We start from the raw sequence: 7,980 nt of genomic DNA, 5'->3' as shown, positions 1-7,980 counted from the left end.
GGTCTTTTCACTATTAGCACTGAAACAATGTGCACTATCACTGTGAGAAATCTCACCGTGCTAACTGTCCCCAAGGGCACTGTCACAGAGGGAAAAGTCATCATGGGCACTGTCACAGTCAGTATTCTCACCATGGGCACTCTCATTGTGGGCAATGCCTCCGTGAGCACCATTACCATGAACACTGCTACCATGAACACTCTCATGATAAGAACTGTCACCATGGGCACAGACACCATGGGCACTCTCACGGTGTGCACTGTCACCAGGGGCACTGTCAAAATGGGCACTGTCACCATGAGCACTGGAACCATGGGCATTCTCACCATGGGCACTATCACCATGAGCAGTATTACCATGGGCACTCTCACTATTTTGCACTGCCACCAGATGCACCATAACCATGTGCACTGTCACCATGGGCAGTGTCACCATCGGTAGTCTAACCATGCGCACTTCCACCACGATCACTGCCACCAAGAGCACTGCCACCATGAGCACTGTCACAAGAACTGCCAATATGAGAACTGCCACCATGGGCACTATCACCATGATTAGTGTCACCGTGGGTATTGTCACCTTGGGCACTGTCAACGTGAGAAATATCACCGTGAGCACTATCACCCTGAGCACTGTCACCAAGGGAACAGCTTCAATGCGGATGGTCACCATGAACACTGTCACACTGGGCACTATCACCGTGAGAACAGTCACCGTGGTCACTGTCACCATGAGCACATTTTCTGTGAGCTCGGTCACCCTTGGTATTGTCACCATTGGTGGTATCGCCGTGAGAGTTGTGAACATGGGCACTCTCACCATGGGCAATATAACCATGAATACTGTCACCCTGTGTATTTTCACCATGGGCACTGTCACTGTGAGCACTACACTGTGAGAGTTGTGACTATGGTCACTGTCACCATGGACACTCTCACCATGAGAACTATCACCATGAACACTGTCACCATGAACACTGTCACTGTGTGCAGGTTCATCATGTGCACTGTCACTGTAAGGACTATCACTGTAAGCAAAGTCACCATGAGCAATATCACCATGGGCACTGTCACCATTTTGCACTGCCACCATATGCAGTGGCACCATGGGTAATATCACCATAGCCACTTTCAACATGAGAAATGTAACCGTGTGGAATGTCGTTATGGGCACTGGCACCATGGGAATCATCACAGTGAGCACTGTCACAACAGGCACTATCAACATGAGAAATCTCACCAGGCTAACTGTCCACATGGGCACTGTCACCGTGAGAAGTGTCACCATGGGCACTGTCACTGTCGGCACTGTCATTGTGGGCACTGTCTCCATGGCCACTGCCACCGTGTGCTCTGTCACCATGAACTCTGTAACAATGCCCATTATCACCGTGTGCACTGTCACCATGGGCACTATCACCGTGAGCACTGTCAGCATGTGCACTGTCACTATTTAGCACTGTCACCAAGTGAACTACCACCATGGGCACTGTCACAATGTTCACTATCACCGTGAGCACGGTTACCATGGGCACTGTAACAATGCACAGTGTCACCATCAGTACTGTCCCAATGGGGACTGCCACCAAGAACACTGTCACCATTAGCATTGTCACGACGAGCACTGGCACCTTGGCACTGCTATTATGAGCACTGTCACCATGAGATCTGTCGCTATGAGAACTGCCACCATGGGTATTTTCAACATGAGTACTGTCACCATGGGTATTGTCACCATGGGCACTGTCACCGTGAGCACTACACCGTGAGAATTGTGACTATGGGCACTGTCACCATGGGCACATTCACGATCGGCACTATCGCCATGAACACTGTCACCATGAGCACTATCACTGTGTGCAGTTTCACAATACACACTATCACCGTAGGGAATATCACCATAAGCAATGTCACCATGAGCAAGATCACCATGGGCACTGTCACCATTTTGCACTGCCACCATGTGCAGTGTCACCATGGGCAATTTCACTATGAGAACTGTCACCATGGGAAATATCACCGTGGGCACTGTCACCATGAGCACTGTCACTATGAGAATTTACACCATTGGTCCTGTCAACATGAGAACTGTCACCATCGGCACTGTCAACATGGAGACCATCACCTTGAGCACTGTCAACATGAGTACTGTCACCATGAGCAATGTCACCATGGTCACATTTAATGTAAGAACTGTCACCACGGGGACTATCACCGTTGGCAATGTCACGGGCTTGTCACCATGAGCACTATCACCATGGGCGATGTCTCCATGGGCAGTTTCACCATGAGCACTGTCACTATTGGCACTCTCAGCATGGGCACTGTCACAATGGGCACCATCACCGTGAGCAGTGTCACCATGGGCCTTGTCACACTGGGTGCTTTTAGCATGGGCACTGTCACCGTGGGCACTGTCTCAATGAGAAGTATAACCATGGGCTTTGTCAGCCTAGGCAGTGTCACTGTGGGCACGGACATCGTGACATCTATCACCATAAACACTGTAAACATGGGCACTGTCACCATGATCACGGTCACCATGAGCATTGATACAATGAGCACTGTTATTTATGGCACTGCCAACATGAGCACTGTCACCATGGGCAAGACACCATGGGCACTGCCACCATGGGCATTGTCACCCTAGGCACTCTCAACATAGGCATTATCACGATGAGAATTGTGAACATGGACACTGTCTCCATGGGCATTAACACCATTAGCACTGTCACCATGAGTACTGTCAGCATGTGCACTGTCACTATTTAGCACTGTCACCAGGTGAACTACCACCATGGGCACTATCACGATGTGCACTATCACCATGAGCACGGTTACCATAGGCACTGTAACAATGTGCAGTGTCACCATCGGTACTGTCTCCATAGGAACTGCCACCAACAGCACTGTCACCATTAACACTGTCACCACCTTGGGACTGTTATTATGAGCATGGTCAGCATGAGAACTGTCGCTGTGAGAACTGCCACCATAGGTATTTTCAACAAGAGTACTGTCACCGTGGGTATTGTCATCATTTGCACTGTCACCATGAGCACTATTACCGTGAGCACTATCACTGTGGTCACTGACACCATGAGCACTGTTGCCATGGGTACTGGCACAATGCGGACTGGCACCATGAACCCTGTCACTGTGGCCACTATCAATGTGAGCACTCTCACCGTGGTCACTGTCACCATGGGCACTGTTACCAGGAGACCTGTAACCATGGTCACATTCAACATAAGAGCTGTCACCATGGGGACTATCACCTTCGGCACTGTCACCATGGGCACTGTCACCATGAGCACTGTCACCATGGGCCTTGTCACACTGGGCGCTGTCACCGTGAGCACTGCCACAATGGGAAGTATCACCATGGGATTTGTCAGCCTGAGCACTGTCCCCGTGGGCACTGACACCATGACATCTATCACCATAAACACTGTAACAAGGGAACGGTCACCATGAGCACTGCCACAATGGGCCCTGTTATTTATGGCACTGCCAACATGAGCACTGTCACCATGAGCACTGTCACAATGGCCATGACACCATGGGCCCTGTCACCATGGGTATTGTCACCCTAGGTAATCTCGCCATAGGCATTGTCACTGTGAGAATCGTGAACATGGGCAATGTCACCATAAGCACTGTCACCATGAGTACTGTCACCCTGGGTATTTCCACTATGGGCACTGTCACTGTGAACACTACACCATGAGAATTGTGACTATGGGCACTGTCAACATGGACACTCTCACCATGGGAACTATCACCGTGAACACTGTCAGCATGAACAATGTCACTGTGTGCAGTGTCACCATGCACAATGTCACCGTAAGGACTATCACTGTAAGCAAAGTCACCATGAGCAATGTCACCATGGGCACGGTCACCATTTTGCACTGCCACCATGTGCAGTGTCACCATGGGTAATATCACCATAGGCACTTTCACAGTGAGAAATGTGACCATGCGGAGTGTCTCAATGGGCACTGGCACCATGGGCATTGTCACTGTGAGCACTGTCACAACGGGCACTATCACTATGAAAAATCTCACCATGCTAACTGTCCCCATGGGCACTATCACCGTGAGAAGTGTCACCATGGGCACTGTCACTGTTGGCACTGTCACCATGAACACTGTCACCATGGCTACTATCACTGTGAGAACAGTCACCATGGGCACTGTCAACATGGAGACTATCACCTTGAGCCCTGTCACCATGAGCACTGTCACCATGAGATATTTCAAGAGGGTCACTTTCACCATGAGAACTGTCAACACGGGGACTCTCACCATTGACACTGACTCCAAGGGGTTTTCACGATGAGCACTATCACCATGGGCAGTGTCTCCATGGGAAGGTTCACCATGAGCACTCTCACTATTGGCACTATCACCATCAGCACCGTCATCATCGGCACGGTCTCCGTGAGCACTGTCACAATGGGCATTGTCACACTGGGTGCTTTCACCATGGGCACTGTCACCATTCCACTCTCACCATGGACACTGTGATCTTGGTCACTGCCACCATGGGCTCTGTCACCGTGGGCACTGTCACAATGGGAAGTATAACCATGGGCTTTGTCAGCATGGGCGCTGTCACCGTGGGCATGGCCACCATGACATCTATCACCATAAGCACTGTAAACTTGGGCCCTGTCACCATGAGCACGGTTACCATGAGCACTGCCACAATGAGAACTGTCACTTATGGCACTGTCCACATGAGGAGTGTCACCATGATCACTGTCACCATGGAAAGGAAACCCTGGGCACTGTCACCATGAGCACTCTCACCATGGGAATTGTCACCTTAGGTACAGTCACCATGGGCACTGTCACCGTGAGCACTTTTACCATGAGCTCTGTAACCCTGGGCACTATCACCGTGAGTGTTGTGTACATGGACACTCTCACCATGAGCAATGTCACCATGAATACTGTCACCCTGTGCATTGTCACCATGGGCACTGTCACCATGAGCATTACACCGTGAGAATTGTGACTCTGGGCACTGTCACCATGGGCACATGTGCCATCGGCACTATCGCCGTGAACACTGTCACCATGAGCACTGTCACTGTGTGCAGTTTCAGCATACACACTGTCACCGTAAGCAATGTCACCATGAGCAATATCTCCATGGGCATTGTCACCATTTTGCACTGCCACCACGTGCAGTGTCACCATGGACACTTTTACCGTGAGTACTGTCACCATGGGTAATATCACCATGGGCAATGTCACCCTGAGCACTATTACAGTGAGCACTATCACCATGAGCACTCTCACTGTGGTCACTGTCACCATGAGCACTGTCGCCATGGGTACTGGCACAATGCGGACTGGCACCATGAGCCCTGTCACCGTGGCCACTATCACTGTGAGCACTCTCACCGTGGTCACTGTCACCATTGGCACTGTTACTAGGAGCACTGTCACCATGGTCACATTCAACGTAAGAGCTGTCAACACGGAGACTATCACCATTGGCACTGTCACCATGGGGTTGTCACCATGAGCACTATCACCATGGGCGATGTCTCCATGGGCAGTTTCACCATGAGCACTGTCACTATTGGCACTCTCACCATCGGCACTGTCACCATGGGCACTGTCACCGTGAGCACTGTCACCATGGGCCTTGTCACACTGGGCGCTGTCACCATGGGCACTGTCACCATGAGCACTGTCACAATGGGAAGTATCACCAACGGATTTGTCAGCCTGAGCACTGTCCCTGTGGGCACTGACCCCGTGACATCTATCACCATAAACACTGTAAACATGGGCACTGTCACCATGAGCATGGTCACCATGAGCACTGTCACAACGGGCACTATCACCGTGAGAAATCTCACCATGCTAACTCTCCCCATGGGCACTGTCACCGTGAGAAGTGTCACCATGGGCACTATCACGGTGAGAACAGTCACCATGGTCACTGTCACCATGGGCACTGTCATTAAGAGCATTATCACCCTAAGCACTGTCACTGTGAGAACAGTCACCATGAGCACTGTCAACATGGAAACTATCACCTTGAGCCATGTCACCATGAGCACTGTCACCATGAGATATTTCAACAGGGTCACTTTCACCGTGAGAACTGTGAACACGGGGATTCTCACCATTGACACTGCCTCCGAGGGGTAATCACGATGAGCACTATCACCATGGGCAGTGTCTCCATGGGCAGTTTCACCATGAGCACTCTCACTATTGGCACTATCACCATCGGCACTGTCATCATCGGCACGGTCACCGTGAGCACTGTCACAATGGGCGTTGTCACACTGGGTGCTGTCACCATGGGCACAGTCACCATTCCACTCTCACCATGGGCACTGTGATCTTGGTCACTGTCACCATGGACTCTCTCACCGTGGGCACTGTCACAATGTGAAGTATCACCATGGGCTTTGTCAGCGTGGGCACTGTCACCGTGGGCATGGCCACCATGACATCTATCACCATAAGCACTGTAATCTTGGGCCCTATCACCATGAGCACGGTTACCATGAGCACTGCCACAATGAGAACTGTCACTTATGGCACTGTCCACATGAGGAGTGTCACCATGATCACTGTCACCATGGGCAGGACACCCTGGGTATTGTCACCATGGGCACTGTCACCATGAGCCCACTCACCATGGGAATTGTCAACTTAGGTACTGTCATCATGGGCACTGTCACCGTGAGCACTTTTACCATGAGCTCTGTCACCCTGGGCACTATCACCGTGAGTGTTGTGTACATGGACACTCTCACCATGAGCAATGTCAGAATGAATAATGTTACCCTGTGTATTGTCACCATGGGCACTGTCACCATTAGCATTACACCATGAGAATTGTGACTCTGGGCACTGTCACCATGGGCACATTCGCCATCGGCACTATCGCCAAGAACACTGTCACCGTGAGCCCTGTCACTGTGTGCAGTTTCAGCATACTCACTATCACCGTAAGCAATGTCACCATGAGCAATATCTCCACAGGCACTGTCACCATTTTGCACTGCCACCATGTGCAGTGTCACCATGGACACTTTTACCATGAGTACTGTCACCATGGGTAATATCACCATGGGCACTGTCACTGTGAGCACTGTCACTATGAGAATTGACACCATAGGCCCTGTCAACATGAGAACTGTCACCATCGGCACTGACAACATGGAGAACATCACCTTGAGCACTGTCAACATGAGCACTGTCACCATGAGCAATGTCACCATGGTCACATTCAATGTAAGAACTGTCACCACGGGGACTATCAACATTGGCAATGTCACAGTGGGGTTGTCACCATGAGCACTATCACCGTGGGCAATGTTTCCATGGGCAGTTTCACCATGAGCACTGTCACTATTGGCACTCTCAGCATGGGCATTGTCACAATGGGCACCATCAACGTGAGCACTGTCAACATGGGCCTTGTCACACTGGGTGTTATCAGCATGGGCACTGTCACTGTGGGCACTGTCCCAATGGGAAGTATCACCATGGGCTTTGTCAGCCTAGGCAGTGTCACTGTGGGCACGGACACCGTGACATCTATCACCATAAACACTGTAAACATGGGCACTGTCACCATGAGCACAGTCACCATGAGCATTGTCACAATGAGCACTGTTACTTATGGCACTGCCAACATGAGCACTGTCATTATGGGCATGACAACATGGACACTGTCACCCTAGGCACTCTCACCATAGGCATTATCACTGTGAGAATTGTGAACATGGACACTGTCTCCATGGGCATTATCACCATGTGCACTGTCACCATGAGTACTATCACCCAGGGTATTTTTACAATGGGCACTGTCACTGTGAGCACTACACCTTAAGAATTGTGACTATGGGCACTGTCACCATGGAAACTCTCACCATAGATCTATCACCATGAACACTGTCACCATGAACACTCTAACTGTGTGCAGTGTCACCATGCA

The sequence above is a fragment of the Mesoplodon mirus genome, assembly GCF_964341445.2.
Source record: "Mesoplodon mirus genome assembly, contig: SUPER_3_unloc_2, whole genome shotgun sequence".
NCBI lineage: Eukaryota > Metazoa > Chordata > Mammalia > Artiodactyla > Ziphiidae > Mesoplodon > Mesoplodon mirus.
This window is presented reverse-complemented; position numbering follows the sequence as displayed.